Source organism: Danio rerio, chromosome 25, assembly GCF_052040795.2.
Source record: "Danio rerio strain M-AB ecotype USA chromosome 25, GRCz13ab, whole genome shotgun sequence".
NCBI lineage: Eukaryota > Metazoa > Chordata > Actinopteri > Cypriniformes > Danionidae > Danio > Danio rerio.
The window spans coordinates 4,332,407-4,355,267 of record NC_141045.1 but is presented as its reverse complement, the minus strand read 5'-3'; the positions used below and the strand labels follow the sequence as shown (position 1 = coordinate 4,355,267).

The following is a 22,861-nucleotide window of genomic DNA, read 5'->3' as shown; positions in this document are numbered from 1 at the left end:
AGCATCAACAATTGTCACATACATCACAAATATTCAAAGAACTTAAGTCACACTTAACATGCCAAAAATGTGTTACAACTGGTAGCTTCATGTTTTATGATAGCATGACAGTTGTTAAAACAAGTTAGTGGTAACTTGATAAATCATGTTAGCAAAGAGCTAACACAATGTAATTAAATGTTAGCAATATGCTATTAAGTTAGCAATGTTCTAAATTGTTCTAAATATCCTAAAACAATGTTCTAAATCAGGCTTGTAAAGGTTATATTATATTAGCGACATGCGATTAACATGCTAAAACATGCTAATAAGACACTAAAACATCAACAACCAATCGTAGCTGGCTAAAGTGGTGATTAAACATGCTACATAAAATTTTATTTAAAAAAACTTCTAAAATTTTGTTTGAATTAGGATCTTTTGTAATATTATAAATGTCTTATCTCATTTTTAATACATCTTTGACTAAAAACAATGTTCTCTTAACAACGATCTGTGCAATATATAATAAAATAGCATATTGAGCACCTAAAACTAATCATAACCAAATAACATTCCCAGTTTAACATCCTGACTGCCTTTTCCATGAAAATCAAATATTCAAATCCCCTCGGGCTGCGAACTCTATATTCAGTCAAATCTAAATTAAATAATTACTCATTTAAACCTAATTTCCTAGGCCACATAAATCCAGCGGATCATGTAACAGTGTTTTTCACCTGCAGGAGATTCATAATCGACCACGCTAATTAAGACCGTGACCTACATTGGCAAACAAGATCAGCTGCAAACACTCATTTCCTGGTGGTAATGGCAGAGAAGATGCTGAAAGATACGCAGCCGTGTGATTACATTATCAATGACACTAATGCCAGGAGGAGGAGGAAACACGCCAGCGATCGGTGACCTCCAGCAAGATGATCTGCGTGACATATTTAGCAAATTTATTGCAACGATTATGAACAAATGCAAAACTCACTGGTGATCGCTTTACTCGGATCCACACTCAATTTGTGTTGGGACGACATGAAGGAATTAAGTTAACTTATTAAGTTAACTTATTAAGTTAACTTAAGTTAACTTATTAGCTTTTACGGCTACATAAATAGATCGAACACAACAATTACATTGTTTTCTTTTGGTTTAAGGTGCTTTCACACCTGTGGATCGATTCTCTTGTTCTTAAACAGGGTTTAAAAATGCTACAATCTTGCTTTTTGTTTTTGGTGTGGTTTGCTTTCACCGGCAAAAGTTTCTAAATGAACCAAAAGAGCTAAAACAAGTCACGTACAAGTAACGTGTCTGAGTCCCGCTCAGCTAAATCAGAGGTAAGACTTTCTCATACATAGCAGTTGACTTATGTGACAAATAAACCAAGACTGCTGTTCAGTCTATTTTCCTGACAAATAAAAAGCTCTCGTTAATAGTTAACATGCTTTCATTTTCGTATTTTACAAGAAACACACATTTATCGGTAAGAATGACATCCTGCCCTACTCATTATTCCAACCCAAGCTCATTCTGAAAACGTAGTCCCGCTGACGTTTCTGAAGATCATGATTTATGTAGCCGGAGGTACGTATGGCTGCATTTCATTTTTTTAAGCGGACGCTATGGGGCGGTGTGACGCCGCTCCTCTTCGCGCTCATCGACTGACAGCTATCCTCCGTGTGGAGGGCTTTCCCGCCGTAACTAGTTTGTCTGGTTAACTCGTCGTGTACGACAGTGGAGTGGAGACGTGGAGAGGAGCTGACCGCAAGGACGGCAACGACCAGGTTCCAGAAATCAGGTAAGACAAAAACAGAATCCAAAAAAATAAAGTGAATGAGTTCATAACAGGGTGAGAATTCGGTGAAATCTGAAATCGTGGTAAAAATTAGACGAGGGCTTTTCTTTTTTTGGACAGCTTTTGAAAATCGTTGCTTGGATTTAGGGAAGCAAGCGGGTGGGTCAATCGGTAAAACCGGTTGGGTTTAGGGAAAGATGAGGAGAGAGGGATGGGTTGGCCGAATGCCCGGTCGCCCAGTCAGACAGTGGCCTCCAGTGGCTTTACGCGAGAACATCGCGGGTGCAAACGGCTCTCGCGAGAGATGTTCGAGATGTGAAAAAGCTAATGCAAAAAACGACATAAAAATATCCTTAAAAATAAAACTTCGATTGATGTGCCATGTTAAAAACTGTCCCACTAATGAGACTGGCAGATTTGTTCACGCACATTGAGCTGCATAAACACAACTTGAGGGCGCTCAAAAACAACACAGTCAAGCTGAATTCGTAAAATTTTATTTCATGGCTTTTTTTCCGCAAACTTCTGAGCAGGTGTGCAGTAGTGGAGAAGGTTTAAAGCTTACACGATAAATGCACCAAAAAGAAGTGCGAGAGTGACGACTTCTGTGCAACAAGTGAATGTCAGAAATGCTAAATTGCACAGCTCCACCTTGTGTATTGGAGTATTTCTGATTTTCATTAAGGCTGCGTGTCCACCGAAGTGTTTCTTTTTCCTCAAACAGAGTTTGTTTTCTGTTGGTGTCAATGTTAGTGATGTGTTTTTTTGAGCGCCTGCAGTGTAGCAAGGCCTTAAGTTTGTATTGTACGATAATCACTCTACGTTTTTTGAGCCATTGTAAGTTGAAAATTGCAGAGCCAATCAGTGTTACTTTTGAGCTAGCTGTCCAATCACAGTGGAGAATGGGCGGGAAAATACCATGCAACGGTCAACAAATAATCTGCTAAAGACGTTCAACTTGTAACGATACATCAATATCATAGCAACCGATTGAAAAAAACGATGCGCTGGAAAAACGTTCACAGCTGAGTGTTTCTGCAGCAAACGAAAAACAGTGTCAAAAAATGTCTCGGAAAATGCTGACGATACGCACAAACAACAAACGTTTTCTATAAGCTTGTGTGGTCCAAAACGAAGACATCTGCATTGAGAAGATATACAATAGTATTATATTAACAATACGGATCAAAAAATGTATGACATCACCCTGCACTCATTAGGTAATCCAACCAATCAAATGCTCTCCAGTATTCTTAAGTATCCCACTCTTTATAATACATGGTTAAAGCTGTCGCTTATCCAGCACTTTTTCTGAGCCCCTCTGACTGGCAGATCTGTGATATAAACAAAAAACATTAGTGGCTGCTTTTCAAAGGGGGAGGGGCTACTTGATATGCCCCTCCCACTCTTCATGTTTCACTTTAAATTAAATCAAACATCAATCAAAGCGGTTTCAATGCACTACAGGGAAATCAGCTTTATCCTTCGAGATCACTGTTAATCTTTCTTCCTCGCATCGATTCGACACAAACTGCAGGCTGAGATAGGATAGTGAACAGGGAACACTGGACAGGTGATGAATGTGAAAACAGCCAGCAGAGATGAGAAAGATTCAACACAACGTTCGTCCATGTGGACTCCAAGAAAGAAAAAATGAGCCAAAACTAATAAAACTGAGTATAGTTGGTTGGCTGCACATGTGAAGTCGTATATTCTGGTTATATGCAAACAATGATGCTGGACAGGATGCGGCAACAGCGTGTTTAACGTCCAGATGATGAAGCACAGAGGCTACAAGAGTGTTTTTGTAGCGCACACTCATTCACAACGGTTTCTGCTAACAGTCACTTAGATAAACCAGCAACAAAATGTATTTATTTATTTTCCTTTGCCTTAGTCTCTTTATTCATCAGGGGTCACCACAGTGGAATGAACCGCTAACTTATCCAGCATGCTTTACACAGCGGATGCTCTTCCAGCCAGTACTGGGAAACACACATTCACACACTTTCACACATCTAAACTATGGTCAATTTTTATTCATTCATTTTCGGCTTAGTCCCTTTATTAATCTGGAGTCACCACAGCGGAATGAACCGGAATTAACTTATCCAGCATTTGTTTTACAAAACAGACGCCTTTCCAGCTGCAATCCATCATTGGGAAACATCCATACTCATTCACACACATACACTATGGAAAATTTAGCTGACCCATTTCACCTATAGCACATGTATATCCGAGGCTCGAACCAGAGACCTTCTTGCTGTGAGGCGATCGTGCTACCTATTGCACCACTGTGACGCCTATGGCCAATTTAGTTCCTTCAATTCCCCTATAGCGCATGTGTTTGGACTGAGGGGGAAACCGGAGCACGTGGAGGAAACCCACTCCAACATAGGGAGAACATGCAAACTCCACACAGAAATGCCAACTGGCCCAGCTGGGATTTGAACCAGCGACCTCCTTGCTGTGAGGCAACAGCGCTACCCACTGAGCCACCGTGTCACCCAACCAAATTAATATTCTTTAAAATAAAAAAAAATGAAGTTTGTCTTTTTTTGGACACTAAAAAAATGAAGTTTCACATAAAGATTTTGCTCAGCTTTTGCTTGCAACACAATTTATAATTATTATAAAATGATTAAGCTTTCAAAGAAGGCCTTAAACACTATGATGTAGCTCTAATGACTTGTCTGTAATATTAAAAATAATCACGAAATTAAAACTGGTGTTTTTTTGATTAATTATGGACATTACTGCACTAAAATAATTATATATTAAAAATTAAACTGGTCTATTGTAAAAGACTTAATTTTACAGTTGACAACAAGCACAAATTTATATTTTATTTTCAAACAAAGTTTAATAACCGACTATTTAAGAAAGCATACTTTTTAAATTATTCAAAACACATGTCTGGACTTACTAACAATATTGCATTAAAAAATGCAAACTATAGTTAATGAAAAGAACACAAAAAATGCTTTTTGTTTAATCAAATAAACTTTAAGTCATCCTTAGATAGAAAATCAAACTGACTAAAAGTTTTTAAGTTAAACTTTGTATAACTAGAAAAAAAAAATAGTTGAAACCTGATTAAATTTAAGTAACACACACTCACTGGCCACTTTATTAGGTACACCTGTCCCACCGCTCGTTAACGCAAATTTCTAATCAGCCAATCACATGGCAGCAATTCAATGCATTTAGGCATGTAGACATGGTCAAGAGGATCTGCTGCAGTTCAAAACGAACATCAGAATGGGGAAGAAAGATGATTTAAGTGACTTTGAATGTGGCATGGTTGTTGGTACCAGGCGGGCTGATCTAAGTATTTCAGAAACTGTCGATCTACTGGGATTTTCACGCACAACCATCTCTAGGGTTTACAGAAAATAGTCTAAAAAACAAAAATATTCAGTGAGCGGCAGTTCTGTGGGCACAAATGCCTTGTTGATGCCAGAGGTCAGAGGAGAATGGCCAGACTGCTGATTCCAGTCGATAGAAAGGCAACAGTAACTCAAATTAGCACTCGTTATAATCGAAGTCTGCAGAAGAACATCTCTGAACACACAACACGTCCAACCTTGAGGCAGATGGGCTACAGCAGCAGAAGACCACACCGGGTGCCGCTCCTGTCAGCTAAGAACAGGAAACTGAGGCTACAATTCACACAGACTCACCAAAAGTGGACAATAGAAGATTGGAGAAACATTGCCTGCTCTGATGAGTCTTCATTTCTGCTGCCACATTCAGATGGTCGGGTCAGAATTTGGCATCATCAACATTAAAGCATGTATCCATCCTGCCTTGTATCAGTGGTTCAGGTTGGTGGTGTTGGTGTAATGGTGTGGGGGATATTTTCTTGGCACACTTTGGGTTCATTAGTACCAAATGAGCATCATGTCAACACCACAGCCTACCTGAGTATTGTTGCTGACCATCTCCATCCCTTTATGACCACACTGTACTCATCTTCTGATGGCTACTTCCAACAAGATAATGCATCATGTCATAAAGCGTGAATCATCTCAGACTGGTTTCTTGCACTTGACAATGAGTTCACTGTACTCAAATGGCCTCCACAGTCACCAGAGCTCAATCCAATAGAGCACCTTAGGAATGTGGTGGAACGGGAGATTCACATCATGGATGTGCAGCCGACAAATCTGCAGCAACTGTGTGATGCTATTAAGTCAATATGAAGCATTAGGAATATTTCCAGTACCTTGTTGAATCTACGCCATGAAGGATTAAGGCAGTTCTGAAGGCAATAGGGGGTCCAACCCGGTACTATTACAGTGTACGTAATAAAGTGGCCGGTGAGTGCATAGTATGTATTATAGTATACATATTGTATGTATTAAACATATTATTCATCATTTTGACTATTGCAATCCTGAATGTTAATATAACTGCATAAACTAATGTTAATATAATTGCATTCATCCCACTGTAATTGCATTAACATTAGCATATATATAACCTCATTATAAAGTGTCATCAGATCCAAACGCTACGGTTTTTGATGATTCGCATTACCAGCCTGCTCTCTTTTCTCCTCTGAACTCATGGATGTGCATGACGGCGTTCAGAAGTACATTTTTCTCACCGCTCGCTCACACACACACACACACGCGCTCTCAGATTGATTACGCTCTCAGCACAGTGTTTATGGGCTCCAGCAGGCCTGCTGGGAGAATGAATCAGTCGCGGACAACCGTTTTACACACTGCCTTCGTGAGGAGAGGACAAGAAAACACCGCTGGCAGGACTGTCTGAGACCCGTTGTTATGAGAAGAGATGTGTTAACTAGACCCTGCTGACCAGCACTGCTGAGCTCAGTACCATTAAATACACTAACTAGACTTCATCAGTGAGTCCGCTTCACTATAACACATGCTGGATAAATTGTGTTTGTTTACATTTATACAGTTGAAGAGAAAATGGCCAGCTCTTACATGATGTTAAACAAAGCAAAGGCATTTTTCACAGTATTTTTTATTGTATTTATCTTCTTGAGAAACTCGAATTTCTTTTTGATTTGGTTGGAATAAAAACATATATATATATATATATATATATATATATATATATATATATATATATATATATATATATATATATATATATATATATTTTAAGATTAATAATATTAGACCCCTTAAGAATTTTGCAACCCGGGCTCATTGTGGAAACGTAGCCCCGCGGACGTTTCTGCGGACCGCGATTTACGTCCCGGGAGGTACGTATTCGAGCGTTTTTTTGTTTTCGCGGATCGCGCCCGCGCCGTTCTCGCGCGAATAGCCGCCAGATTGAAAAAAAAAAAAAAAAAAAAAAAGAAAAAAAAAAAGCAAAAGCCCCTGTCTTCAATTTCGACCGCGTTTTCGGATCCCGCCGCGTTCTCGCCCTTATTTTCCGGATTTCGTTTTTCGTCTTACCTGATTTCCGGAACCCGCTGTTCCCCGGACTCGATCCCGGTCGTCATCCACCGTGGCCGGCTCCAGCTCATCCTCCTCCTCCAGGGCCTCCGCAACGCTGTGAGCTAGGCGGTCGAACTGATTGCGTCGGGAAAGCCCTCCACTCGGAGGCGAGCCGTTGGCCGGGCGAGCGCGAAGAGGAGGGGCAGAGCGGCGCCACACCGCCCCGCGGCGTTCGCTCGAAAAAAAAACAAATGCGGCCTTTACATACCTCCGGCCACGTAAATCGTGGTCTCCAGAAACGTCCACGGGGCTACGTTTCCAGAATGAGCTTGGGTTGGAATTTTGGCTACTGAACAAACTACTTTTGTCCAATGACTTGCTTATTTAACTTCACTATTCTCTTATTTAACAAAGACAACATGACTATTATTAGAAATTGGTTAAAACTATTGTGTTTAAAAATCTACTGAAAAACAAAACAAAACTGTAAAGATAATAATTGGAAAATATTTGAAAAATAAGCAATTATAAAAAATAATTAATTCTCTTCAACTGTGTATATTAGTCGTTTCTCTAGTGGATTCTTAGCCAGAACATTATCACTAAAGATTTTCTAAAGATCTTTAATCAGGTTTAGGTCAGGACTCTAGGCTCCCATTTCATTATTTCAATGTTTTTAGCTTCAAGGACTTGCTTGTTCAGCATTCATCATCATGCATGTAAATTAATCTGATTGTTGGATGAACACACAGAAGAAACTCATGTTTCTGAAGAACTTCTGATGAATATTTGCATGACAGTGCTTTCCACACATAGACTTTGCTTAGGTGGGCCTCCCAGGTATTTTACCAGCCCAAGTATATTTGGTGACATCTTTTTTTTTTTTACTATTATTATCATCATCCTTTTACATGAAATAGCCTTTTCTATGTACTCCTCCAAGGACTTTTGTTATGCGAGAAATAGGGGATATACCCATACCCGTTTATATTCGGATCATAAAGTCTGAGAGATTTTATCCGGGGGTGCGCGCAAAGTGAAGTGGGGTTTGGAATTCCAGGAGTTTTCCGGGAGACAGAACAATGGGCGGAGATGGGTCTGAAATATGGGAGACTCCCGGGAAAAACGAGAGTGTTGGCAGGTATGGATATATCTTTCCATAGGGCACTGGTTCACCCTTAATAAGATCGATGGCACAGTCCCATGGCCAATTTTTTTGTGTGTGTCGAGATCAAACACTCGTGATGGAATTACCTGTGAAAAATCTTCTCTTGCCCTACCCGTTTTGTACTGTATGTTCTGTGGCTGTGCTGTTCTTGTAAACATTGCCACAGACAATCTCTGCGAGACCCAAAGGGATAAGCCTTTTGGGTACTTAAAAAATATGCACGGTCATAGTTTCAAAATCTCCTAAAATGTCTGGGATTCAGCTTTTGCTTTCACTTTTGCTTTCTAAAATTGCTGTTTATTTTATGTGGTTTTGCATTGCTTTTTCCTTAAGCCTATTTTCGCTTGGCTTAGCTGCTGACAGCACGCACACATGTAGTCACTGAAACATTAAAAGAGATAAACATACATTCTTTAATAAATGACTCAGAAAAATTAAGCCAAAATAATCTAGACTTTTTGTTCTTGTAATTATTATATAATTATATTATTGTATTGTATTGTATATTGTATTGTCTTTATTCCCTTATTTCTCATTTGCGGTATATTTTTTTAATTTGATGATGTCAATATATTACATATTTTATACATCTAAAATGCTTTGGCAATACTGTACAACACTTCATGAAAATAAAGCAACCTGAACTTGGGAGAGAGATGAGCTTTTACCTGACAATGAGTGCACGTGGCCCCTAAATATCCTTTTTAATAGCTTTAAACCATTGAAAAAAAAACTGTATAACAGTGTCATTATAAATAAAAATTAAATATAAAATGAGAAGGCTCGACCTCCTTTACTCGACTTTGCTATTCTAGGCACTACCAAAAGCCCTGAGTTTTGAGATCTTAAAAAGCGGGTTGGATTGTAGCAGGACAGAAGGTTGGTTGAATAAACAGGAGCTGGATTATTTAAAGCTTTATAGGTAAGAAACAATATTTTTAAAATCAATATGAGACTTCACAGGCAGCCAGAGTAAGGAGAACAAAATTAGGGGGGTGTGATCATGTTTTCTAGGAACTCTTGCAGCTGCATTTGTTTTCTTTACAATTGTGGCGTCTTGGTGACTGTCCCTTTAAATTCAAATGAGATCGTGCTCTTTTTCAGAAGCGGGCGGAGCTACAGATGCCTATGTGTCTGCATAGTGGCAGATTAAAAAGCAAGACGTACATCCTATGCTAATGAGGGAGAGATGGTCACTAGTGGGCGGGGCTTACCTCCTCTGATGACACATACAAAGGGAGAATGTCAATCAAAGGGTTTCTGCAGACTGTTTTTATGAAATGTGATCATAAAAAACTAAATTAATAAACGTTTACCTCTAGAAGCTGGCTATAATCACACCCTGCTGCCACACAACTGTTTAAACCCCTTATAAAAGTGATTTTTGCACAATATGCCCGCTTTAAAGGTGATTTTCTCAATATTTAGTAGACTCTAGTTGTATATATTAGTTATACCTCAGCCAAATTATGCCCAACCCTACAAACCATACTCCATTTCCAAAAAAATAGCCCCTTACGTACTGCAGGGTAACATATACAAAAAATGCAGCATGGCATATGTGAATTTAGTCATAAAACACTGCTTAAAAACACATTCTTCTGTGATGTTGACGTCACACTGGGAAAATCGGACTCAGTTGGCGTGTTTGCCATCGATATTGAGATGCCACTGCACAACAAGGACGCTCAGGACATTAATTCGCAATGATGCCACAGAAACCGCATTGATGAACTGCTTAAAGGATCGACTCTCAGGAGCAGAACAGGTCTGTTACTGCCTTTTAAAGGGACAGCAAATTAAATCTAGCCATTGACCGCTTATCTGTGTAGGCCGGCTAGCTGTTTAAGTGTGTGTAAAATGAATGACAGACTGGAGATGCTCTCGGAGAGGCGAATGCAAATGAAGCGAACAAGCAGACCGCAGAACTGCAGTGTGTGTGAACAGATTGAGTAAATGTGTGTTCTGCTGTTCTGCCACACACACATTGCTCGTCATGTTTTGAATGCTAATGCCGTCCTGCGCTGTGAAACAGTAAAGGGCACCGCGGCATTAATCACGCTAACACTGCTAACACCTGCTCTGCGGTGTCATAGAGAAACACTCGGATTGCTGAGAGTCCAGAACTGCAGCAGAAACACCTGCACCAAATGAGGACAACTCACAGAAATACACACTGAACTACAATATATACACAATTAAAAACACGCGTAAAGTAGCGGTTTTCCATATTTTGTGATTCATGTTTTTATTTACTATTTTTATTTATTTTATTAGCTTATTTACAGTGCATCTGGAAAGTATTCATAGCGCTTTAGTTTTTCCACATTGTTATGTTATAGCCTTATTCCTAAACGGATTAAATTAATAAATTTCCTCAACATCCTACACACAATCCCACATAATGACAATGCCAAAAAAAGAGTTTTTGAAATTGTTGCAAATTTATTCAAAATAAAAAAGCTTTGAGAAACCTTATAACATGCTTGGCTCTTGAAAAGCTCACATATATAAAGAAAAAATCCTCTAAATTGTGTGATATGTGGGAGGTGTTTTTGAACGTTGTAAAAAACTGAGATATTGAAGAAGCTTTGGAAGTCTGAATGTTAATTGGTGCTTGATTAGAATTAGTTTTTATTTTTATTTATTTATTATTATTAATTATTTATTATTATTATTATTTATTTTAATTAATTAATTGATTTATTATAAATTATTTTTATTTTTAATATTTTTGTAAATAAGGATTATTTTTTAATCTGTTTTTTTCTTTCTTTTTTTTCCCCTAAGCCTGTCTAGGGTAAGTTTTGAGTATTGGGGTTTGAATTATTGTAAAATCTTGAAAAAACTCAATAAGACATGTTATCCAAAAAAAAAATGTAAAAAGCTGAAAGATCACATGTATTCACAGCCTTTGCTCAATACTTTGTTGATGCACCTTTGGCAGCGATTACAGCCTCAAGTCTTTTTGAATATGATGCCACAAGCTTGGCACACCTGTGTTTGGGAGTTTTTGCCCATTCCTCTTTGCAGGACCTCCCAAGCTCTATCAGGTTGGATGGGAAGCGACAGTACAGCCATTGTATCAGATCTCTCCACAGACGTTTAATAGGATTTAGGTCTGGGCTCTGGCTGGGCCACTCAAGGACATTCACCGAGTTATTGTGAAGCCACTCTATTAATATTTTGGCGGTGTGCTCTGGGTCATTGTCCTGCTGGAAGATGAACCGTCGCCCCAGACTGAGTTCTAGAGCACTTTGAAGCAGGTCTTCATTCAGGATGTCTCTGTACATTGCTGCATTCATCTTTCCCTCTATCCTGACTAGTCTTCCAGTTCCTGCTGCTGAAAAACATCCCCACAGCATGATGCCAACACCACCATGCTTCACTGTAGGGATGCTATTAGCCTGGTGATGAGCGGTGCCTGGTTTTCTCCAAACCTAACGCCTGGCATTATTGAGCTGTCTGGGCTTTCGCTGCCTTTTTACAGCTCCCTTTTTTCATCTGTTCAATACCTTTTCCCTGCGTCATTTCATTTTATTTTACGCATAACTTCATTTGTAAACCAATTAGATTTGTTTTCTTTGCATATATGGAGCTCTTTGGTTGTTACCAACAACCGGTGAACATTTCAAGTCAACAGCACCTTTAGAAATATGCTTTCTGAGAAAAATTGTGACATGTTTAATACTTATTTCCCCCGCTGTATATCATTAAGAGCTTGGAAAACATTCCAAAGACACATTATTATATTCATTACTTTATTCATTCATTTTCCTGTCGGCTTAGTCCCTTTACCGCCAACTTATCCAGCATGTTTTAACACAGCGGATGCCCTTCCAGCCGCAACCCATCTCTGGGAAATATCCACACACACTCATTCACTACGGACAATTTTGCATACCCAATTCACCTGTACCGCATGTCTTTGGACTGTGGGGGAAACCGGAGCACCCGGAGGAAACCCACGCGAACGCAGGGAGAACATTATTATATTAATAAAAGGTTTTTTGCTTTATTTCCATGCATTTCTTGAGCTCGTCTGTGATTTACAGTCAGTCCGTGTGTAAGAATCAGACATCAGAAGTGTGTCCTGCATTTTGGCAGCTCAATTAAGAGTCGTCCTCTCGCATGACGGAGCTTCTGAGTTGTAATTTGCCTGCATTACTCGGCAGGTAGAGTAAATTGCTTTATAATGGGATCTCCACAGGTTGCATTGCTTTCACAGAAACACAACACTAATGGAGGGTTGGGGAAGAAGCGATGAACGCTCTGCAGTTTTGACTTTATCGGACTCCCCCGGAAGTGCTGAAAGCATTTCTGAATTTTCTTTCAATTTTAAGTGCTATAATCGTGTCCCTGGTGAACCAACCCCAAAATAAGAATATGAATTCGAATAAGGCTTTTTTGCAGTATATCATTACCCTCATAATTTTGGATATTTCAATGCTTTCAAGTTTGTAGTGCTTATTTAAACTAGATCAATCGTGCCATAAACGCCCACCAACAGTGAGGTTTTACCCTAAAAAGAAAGCAGCAGCAGATCAAACGGGGTCCAGCATGAAGTGTGACATCAGCGCTCGGAGAAGGAGAAATCTGGGTCATATTTAAATCTTTGAAATCTACGTCCTCCAGAGCAAATATGGATTACTTTTAATTTGGCTTGCCGTCTCCCTCCGCTGCTTTTCAGCCTGTTCCCCAGATCCCCGATGTGTGCCGTGCCTAAAAATATCCCTGCACTTCAAAGAGATGTTCAGTGTCTTCCAGATACATCCCGAAACACTGGAGACTGAGGAAACAGCGCACTGACGGCTCAACAAATGAAGAAATGGACACAGATTTAACCTCGGCTGAGATTTTAATGGAGAGCAAATGGAGGGCCTATAATGTTCTTAATTGCTGGAAAATGTGGGGTGATTTAGCAAAATGTGATGAAAATTAAAAATAACTAAGAGGTTTGTCTTGTTAGCATAGTTAAGTTAGCTGGGGGTGGACATAAATACTTTACAATATGACTGCAAAGAGCATTTTTCCTTATATGTGTTCATTTACTCATTCTCCTTCAGCTTAGTCTCTATTTCAGAGGTCGCCACAGCGAAATGAACCACCAACTATTCCAGCATATGTTTCACAAAGCGGATGCCCTTCCAGTTGCTATCCAGTACTGGGAAACACCCATACAAACTTATTCACACACACTTATACACTACGGCCAATTTAGCTTATTCAATTCCTCTATAGCGCATGTGTTTGAACAGTGGGGGAAACCGGAGCACCCGGAGGAAACCCACAACAACATGGGGAGACCACAGAAATGACCCAGTCGAGACTCGAACATTCTTTCTTTGAGGCTAACTACTTAGCCACCGTGTCACCCTCTTTATAGCTATTTTACAAACTATAATTTAGAACCAAGCTTGTTATAATAATCAAGAGTTGGATTTGATTTATTATTAATATGATATCAAGTATTCTTAACATTAATATTATGTAATTATAAAAACTACAACAACAACAACAACAAAAATACACTTTACAATAAGGTTCATTAGTTAATGCATTTACTAACATGAACTAATCATAAACAACACATGTACAGCATTTATTAATCATAATTGAACATTTACTAATGCATTATTAACATCCAAGTCCATGCTTGTTAACATTAGTTAATGCACCATGAGTTAACATGCACTAACAATGAACTACTGTATTTTCATTAACTAGCGTTAACTCGCATGAACAAATACAGTAGTAAATGTGTTGTTCATGTTAGTAAATGCATTAATTAACATTAACTAATGAACCTTATTGTAAAGTGTGACCATACAATGTCTCATGATAGAGCTGCCCAATTAATCGAAGAAAGATCGCAATCTCGATTCGACCCCCTAGACAATCTTAATCCAGCATTTCTACGATTCTGCCAATCATATATGTATATATTTTTTTAATATAATTATTTTTTGGGGTTTTCACCTTTATTTTTGATAGGACAGTAGAGAGAATTGACAGGAAAGCATGGGGAGCAGAGAGAGGGGAAGGATCGGCATAGGACCGCGAGGCGGAATCCAACCCGGGTCGCCGCGAGCACCGGGGTCCATGTGTCAACGCACTAACCACTACACCACTGGCGCTGACTGCCAATCATATTTGTAATTTCAGGAGATGCGGCTGCAGTTTTTTCATTTTCACACATACATTGCTCAGCGACATTGAAACCTCCAAATGGTGTTGAAAGAGTCACATACTGTATTTATAAGGTATAATTCACCTAAAAATGTAATTGCTGTCTTCATGCAATGATGTTTTCGTGGCTGGGAAATCACACATGACGTGAGCTGCTGACCACAGAGAGGGCAGGCCCGCGCCCTACTTAATGTTTGACGTGTGCCCATCTACTTTAGTGAACAGAACCTGCATAGGCTGTGAGTAACAGGTAATAAAGTTGTAAATAATATTCAGTTTGTGGCACAGAGTGATCGTTCGGGAGCCGTGCGGGAAGTATGAACAGCACTTAGCAGTGAAAATGAAACCGAAAGTGTGCACTTCATTTAAATGATCATATCGAATTTTAGAGGTATGATTGCGACAAGCATTTGATGTTTTATCTTTTATATCGAACACACAGTTGTGCATGAAAATAAATGTTTACAGTGTCAATATAACTACTCTAGCCTATATAATGTTGATTTTACCAGTAAATGAAATGGTCTAATAATGTTCTTAATGACAGATTGCAAGCATATATCTCAAACATAATTCAACATATATACATAAATATTATAAGTAAATATTATAACATAAATATTATAAGTAGAATAGAATTATTTATAGAACTCACTAGACCTACACTTAATATTATTGTTGTTTTACCATATGTTTGAGAAAAAACAATAATAATTGCCGACTCATTCTAACTTTTATTTTACATCAACAAAATCGTGAGAAAATTGTGATCTTTATTTTAAGCAAAAAAAAATTGTGATTCTCATTTTAGTCAGAATCGTGCATGTCATAATACATATTTTTTTATCGTAATATTATTAATAAAAATCCATCAAATAAAACTTAAAATTACTATAGAAAAACAACACCAATAATAAATATAGCTGCAAGCATCAATTGTCGGGACCAAGCAGCCCAACCGCCACATTATAAACAAGCACGGCAACAATCTACAGAGCAACTGGAAAATTGCAGCATGATCAGAGCTAACGATCTATGAAGAGTTCAAAACTAGTTTCAAACTAATTCAAGATGGTGGACAGAAAGTCGTGTCAACTAGGGAATAAATTATATCAATGTTCTCTGTGTGATCCAAGGAATCTGCAAGTCCAGTCTCATGACATTAGACAAAACTATTTAAATATCATTTGATAAAATTTGTGGGATTTCTGTTGACAGAATTAAATTGTTTGTCAATTTTACCCGGAAGGTCAACGTCAGTTCTAGACCACACAATAAGGGACTACTCACACTATGCTATCCAAACCGTGCCCAGGCCCGTTTCCCGGATCATTTGAGAAGTGTGAGTGCTCTGAATCCCAATTAGCCAGACATCAGTTATCAAGATTAAAAGATCCAGGAACTGCCAAATCATATTAGATCATTTAAGCGAGGTACAAAGAACTGACCCCAGGGGTCTGTTCTTCGTACCTCGCTTAAATGATCTAAGATGATTTGGCAGATCCTGGATCTTTTAATCTTGATAAATGATCTCTCTCTAATTTGGTTCTTCAAACAAGTTCGCGAATCAGATTAAAATGTCTGGATAAACTGATCTGAGATCGCTGCGTGTGTTGTTAAGGACAGATCTATCGATCCTCGAAATCATGATCAGCAATGCAACGATTGGCTGACGGCACAGCAGCGTAATGACATCATCTGATTAATATTCAATTATCCATGTGAGCAAAATTACGTCAAATTAGCAGTAAACGGTTTGTTAAATATGACACGTAATAACCTTCCACATTTGTTGTGGTCTGCAGGCTTTACACTTTCATGTGTCAAGAGTATTCATTATGTATTTCAATGCAAATCAATGTATTTAGTTCTACATTTAGAAAAGATTTTCTTTATTATTGTAGCCGTTTTTTAATTGGTGTAAAGAATAACTGGTTGTTTACAAAAGCATTTTCATATTGGTAAAGGCGTCTGCAACTTTTGTGAAGCATCAAATCACTAACATATTAACTATCAAAACATGTTCATGACTGCATAAATGTATTATTGCTTTTAAAAAAAGTCACATATTGTGCATTTCTATTATACACAATTTGTACTAAAGCGATCTAAAAAGTTCATATCAATAAGTTTTCTATTTGCACCACCAGATGGCAGTCTTTGTACTTTCATTTCGAGGGTACAGATTGCATAAGTTTTATTAATATGTATAACTTTATTTATTTTATTAATGACTATAACTTTATATATATATTTAAAAAAATATGTACCATTTTCTCAGGTGTATATAACTACTACTGTAAGAAAATATCAGAATTCGGAAAATACTTTATTATCTTTGCTTGAACTGAGCCGATCTAATCCTGTTTATATGAATTGAACCTGCTCCCGACCAGGTTTGACCTAGAAGAACTGTTGCTATGACAACAACTCTCGGATCAGCTTTGAAGAACGAAACGATTCTGGATCGTGTCAAATCGTCAATGTCCAAATCCAGCTAACTGAGTAATCCACGTATGAAGAACGGACCCCTGCTCACCATTTCTGTTTGCTGTCAACACTGACAGCTGAAGGGGGTGTGGTTACAAATGTAAGCCACGCCCAATACCTCAGAGAGACCTAATCTGAGAATTAAACTGAAAACAAACAGGAAGTGCATTTTCAGATTTCAATTAAAGATTCAAGGACAAACAATTGTCTTTTTCTTAATGACCTGCACAGATGAATTGTTCACCACAAAACTAGCATTGTGAGCTAACAAAATCAATATGGTTAGTTTTGATTTCATGTGGACTTTAACTAAGCAAACTCTCTAGTCTACAGCTCTTCAATATAATCACACCAATTTGTGCGGCGTCCAGGCAATATCAGGTTATGCAGTGCATTCCTGCAGCATGTTGTAAGATGATTACAGACTGGCGAACTCACCGTGCCGATGAGCTCATGTTGTAGAGGGCAGATGGAGGCCGTGAGTTTGGCACGTGTACATTCAGATGGCGGAAAAGAGGGCGAACTGAAGCCCTGCCAAACGCCAGAAGAGCAGATCACAGCGCACAGTTCATCTGCAGAGCCCAGGGCCCGAGATCTGGGGCCAAAAACCCCTCACAGCGGACCAATAAAAGGCTGCATTTACACCGGGCATATCTGGCACTGATCGGAGCTGTGAAGAAACAGAAATGCAGATTATATACACAGTTGAAGTCAGAATTATTATATTTTTAAATATTTTCTCCCCAATTTCTGTTTAACGTTTTTTGCAGCACATTTATAAGCATAATAGTTTCAATGACTTCTAATAACTGATTTATTTTATCTTTGCCATGATTAAAGTAAATAATATTTGACTAGATATTTTTCGAGACACTTCTATACAGCTTAAAGTGACATTTAAAGGCTTAACTAGGGTAATTAGGGTAAAGTTTGGGTAATTAGAAAAGTAATTGTATAGCTGTGGTTTTTTCTGTAGACTATCGGAAACAAATATTGCTTAAGGGGGCTAATAATATTGACTTTAAAATGGCTTTTAAAAAAATTAAAAACTGCTTTTATTCTAGTCAAAATAAAAGAAATAAGACTTTCTCCAAAAGAAAAAATTAAATATCCATTAAATATATCTTGTAAATATTTGGACATGAATAAATATTGCACAGGAGGGCTGATAATTTTGATATATGAAGGAATATCGAAGTGATAAATTTAATATAAGACAATTGAATATTAGCTATTTTAGTAGCCTTCATCATCTGTTTAATTTACTTTTGAGCTGTTGGAGAAGCCAAAAATGCAAAGGAAAAATAATTGGTCAATGCTAGTTAGTATGTTCAGTTTCAGATTTTCCTTTGTAAAAAAAAAAAATTAATGAGTATAAAAATAATAAGTAATTATTACTTAATTGGGTTTTGTAAATTTGTAATCCAAATGTTTTTTTCTAACATCTAAAATATCAATAAATATTAACTAAATATAACTAAACTAAAAAAAATAAATGAACAAAAAATATCAAATGCACTCAAAATATTAATTAAAATTTATTAATTAATATTAAACGAATTATGTGCAAAGCTTTAAAATAACAGTAATAAAAAATTGCAAAGTAAAAAAAATTGTATAAACAATTATATAAATATATGAGCAATTCCAGCGTTATGGATGTGACATTTGCAGTAAAAACTCAAAAAATTAATTCACATAGAAAGTACACGTTAACATTATATTGAAACTTTTGTTTACATTTTACAGAACAACTGACCACAGAGTTATGGGACCTGAAAAATATCAATCTGTAAACATGTTTTGTACTTTAAATGAGGAAAATAAACATGCGTTATGGATGTGACAAAAAAAGTCTGCGGGTTTACAGTATACAACATACTTTGCAGAAATTCTGTGAATTAAACTGCACAACTAAAAAGAAACCATGAAAATCAAAAGGATAAGAGTTGGCTCTCTACAAAACAAAAATGATTGGTTTTATTTTATTTAATATTTTCTCATTTATGAGGAAAAAAGTGTCGTTATGGATGTGACATCTCTCTGTTATGAATGTGACAGATGTGAAACTACCAACACTTGTGTGATTCTCTTAAATCTTATAGAATAGTTTGAAAACACTGACAGAGATTTTTGAGTATTTCTAAAGTCCTGTAAAATACTTGCTTACCCAAAAAACACAGAAACGGTTTCCGTATTTTGGTGAAAACTTGCCCGGAATTGCTCATATATATATAAAATATTTTTATACTGTGTTTGTTATGCGTCTAATTGCATTTTCACCATAACCAAAAGGTTACACACAATTGTTATTTAGTTGGCAATTGTATTGAATTATAAACTGTACTGAAAATCAGTAATAATAAAATTTACATTTTGTTCATATGAACGAACCTAGTAGACTGCAAAATAACAAAGCAAAAATAAATAAATGCAAATAAACTAATTTGGGCAGATCAATTTCTTTAAAAGGATTAAAAAAACTGCAAATACATTTCTACATACACTGAGGTAACTTTGGTTTTAGGTTCGCACATTTGTACTTCCTCATTAATATAATTTCAGAAAAGTATTCTTTGCAAATTCTAAATAGAGAAATCATATTAGATTAAATCATATGATGACTATCTACATTCTACATTGCTCACAGTCAATGAAATAGTGCTAATGTTGTTTTGAAGTCTTACTATAGCCTAGGAAGATTTCAGACCAGCGAGGTAAATATAAGGACATTGTCACTGAACGAATACGAAATCAACTTTACCTCAATTCTACATAACTACAGCCTTGCAGTGTAAAAGCACCCAACAGTCTAACAGCTTACACAGATGTCTGTCATCTACCTAAAATAAATGTTTTGAATGAGTTAATAAACCGCGCGTAAAGAAACAGCAGGTACTTCAGGATTATTTTAGGACTGAAATAACTCTAAATGTGCGCGCTATCAGCTCATAAACAAAAGCAAAAATAGGGGAAATTAGCCGATTATATCATCGAGTCTAACAAAACAGAAGCGCAATCCATCATAACAAATACCGTCATGACTGAAGCCAAACCCCGCAGTCGATTAGTTTTGTTCAAGCTCTGAATGGACTAAAGAGCAATCACGAAAATGAAGATAATTAAACGTTTTGCGCTGTCTCTGCTACAAACACACTGTCTCATGTCATTTTCTTCAACAAAAAAAAGTGCAGAATGTGACAAGGATTTACTCACAGACTCTTCTCTCCTCAGCAAACTTCATTTCACGGTTATTAAGTTCATTACTGCCTTCGTGCTTGAATGCCTTTAAGTGTTTTGCTGAACCTGGTGCTTTAAAGGTGCTTATAAAGTGTCGTCTTTGTTCTTAGTCTGCAATAATGACGGCATGAATATAAAGTAAACAGTTTCCTAAAGTTTGTGTTGAGTGAATTGAATCACTTACTTCACTTCGCGCTCTTTTAACCATGTAGATTCCAGTCGACAGGAACGACGTCGGCCGCCATCTTGAAACGGGTTGAGTCAAATACTATAGAACAGTGGTCCTCAAACTTTTTTCATCATGTACCACCTCAGAAAAACAATTATCTCCAAGTGCCACCATAATGAGCATTATTGAAATACAGCGTATAAGTCCAGTAAAGCAGCTAGTTCTGCACAGTTCAAAAACGTGGCAGATTAATTCCTCCCTGCTGAAAAAACCAGCCTAGGCTGGTTGGCTGGTTTTAGCTGGTCAACTAGGCTGGTTTTAGAGGGGTTTTGGCCACTTTCAGGCTGGTTTCCAGCCATTTCCAGCCTGGTCTTAGCTGGTCAGGCTGGAAAATGACAGGCTAAATCCAGCTAAAACCAGCTTGACCAGCCTGGTTTAAGCTGGAAATAGCTGGTTTTGGCTGGGCTCCCAGCCTACTGGTCAAGCTGGTTTTAGCTGGTCATCTCCCAACCTAACCAGCTAAGACCAGGCTGGAAATGGCTGGAAATCAGCCTGGAAGTGACCAAAACCCCTCTAAAACCAGCCTGGTCGACCAGCTAAAACCAGCCAACCAGCCTAGGCTGGTTTAAGCTGGATTTTTTAGCAGGGCTGTTATTAATAATATTTATAATTGTCAGCCACTTTAAACATAAATAGTCTGAACCTTAACACTGTACTGTGCTTATATGTAAAAAAAAAAAAACTAACTAAAAAAAGTCAACATTTAAATTAAAATGTGTAAAAGGTAAAAAGAAAATGTAAAGTATTAACATATCCAGTTAATCAACACCTGAAAATATCTGACACTGTTTAATAAAGAAGAAAGAGGTGATCCAAAACCCAGTGCACAAAATACAAATGAATATATAAAAAGAAATTATGATGAATATGTTCAAATATATACTGATGCATCAAAAGATATGGAAAATAAAGTAGGAGTGGCTTTTGTTCCAGTTTTTAACATCAAGAGATACAGAATATCAGATAAGCTGTCAATTTTTACAGGTGAAATGACTTTTTATTGGCTATTTATATTATAATACTTTTTTTATTGACTTTTTATTTTATTTATTTTTGATTTTATTGGCATTACAATGGGTAGAAGAAAACAAACCAAAGAAGACAATTATCTGTTCTGATTCAAGCTCATCTTTAGTATCGATTGAAACAGGACATTCAGAATGTAGATCGGATATTTTGATAGAAATTTTACCATCAATATACAGAATTCAACAGATGAAGATCATTTTAGCTTTTATCTGGGTTCCAGCACATGTTGGAATTTTAGGAAATGAAGAAGCAGATGAATGTGCAAAGGAGGCTACAAAAAAATCAGAAATTGATTTGTTTTTAAGAACTAGTAAAAATGAAATGAAGACAATTATTCGACAATATGCGAGGGAGAGATGGCAAAAGAAATGGGAAGAAGAAAGAACAGGAAGATGGTATTACGTGATTCAGAGGATGGTGGGTAAAAACAGAACAGTAGGGAGAAATAGACGTGAGGAAACTGTTATTTCAAGGTTAAGGTTTGGACATACTGCGTTGAATAGTGGACTGTTTAGAGTAGGAAAACATCCAAATGGATATTGTAATAATTGTAAGGAAGAAGAAAGTATAGAACATATCATAAAGAAATGTCCATTATATTAAAAGGAAAGGAATATGATGATAGACATTGAGGAAAATAAGGTAACTATAGATATTAATAGTATGTTAAGTAGTAGAATAGGAGATAGTAAATTGAAAGCTTTATTAATGTTTCTTAGAGAAACTGGGTTGTATAATAGAATATAAATTAATAAGTATAAGAGGAAAAAAATAAATAAATAAATAAATTTTCAATTCTAATCCACACTCCTAACCAGTAGATGCCGGAAATGCATCATAAAGTTGTTTGCCAACCGCCAATAAAAAAATCAACGAAGAAGAACACCTGAAAATGTTGCCTGGACCTCAGAAATATAGGCTATATGTCATATAATGAATATTATTATATGTCATGTTCATATGTAAATCATTTTTGATCAATTTTGAAATATTTGTAGCATGTACATATTACATATTTGATCCTCAGCGTACCACTATTGGTACACGTACCACAGTTTGAGAACCACTGCTATAGAATAAAGGGACTTTAGTTGTGTTGTTATCATGAGTAAAAATGAATTAAATAAATCAATAGTGGCACAACCCGTTTTGACAGTAGCTATATTTCCATTCAAAGATGTGAATTAGAATATGCGGAAAACTGGAATATCGCATAAAATTTTGTGAATAAAGCGCCACAAAATCCCCACTCACTGATAATCTGGCACCAAATAGTTTAGTACAGAAGGAGAAGCCACAGGGCT

At 37.1% G+C, this 22,861-nt stretch overlaps 1 long non-coding RNA gene across 5 annotated transcripts in view; it reads right to left on the bottom strand.

Moving 5' to 3' along the window:
- Positions 1-21,168, bottom strand: part of LOC147837636 (uncharacterized) — a 40,016-nt gene extending 18,848 nt beyond the window's left edge. The window contains exons 1-3 of one of the 5 annotated variants that reach the window (XR_015526107.1): positions 20,484-21,168; positions 20,276-20,410; positions 17,498-17,729 (exon numbers count right to left, since the gene is read on the bottom strand). This is a non-coding gene — a long non-coding RNA (uncharacterized LOC147837636). The other 4 variants (XR_015526108.1, XR_015526110.1, XR_015526111.1 and 1 more) reach the window with 4 other exon arrangements.
- Between the last annotated feature and the right edge of the window lie 1,693 nt (positions 21,169-22,861).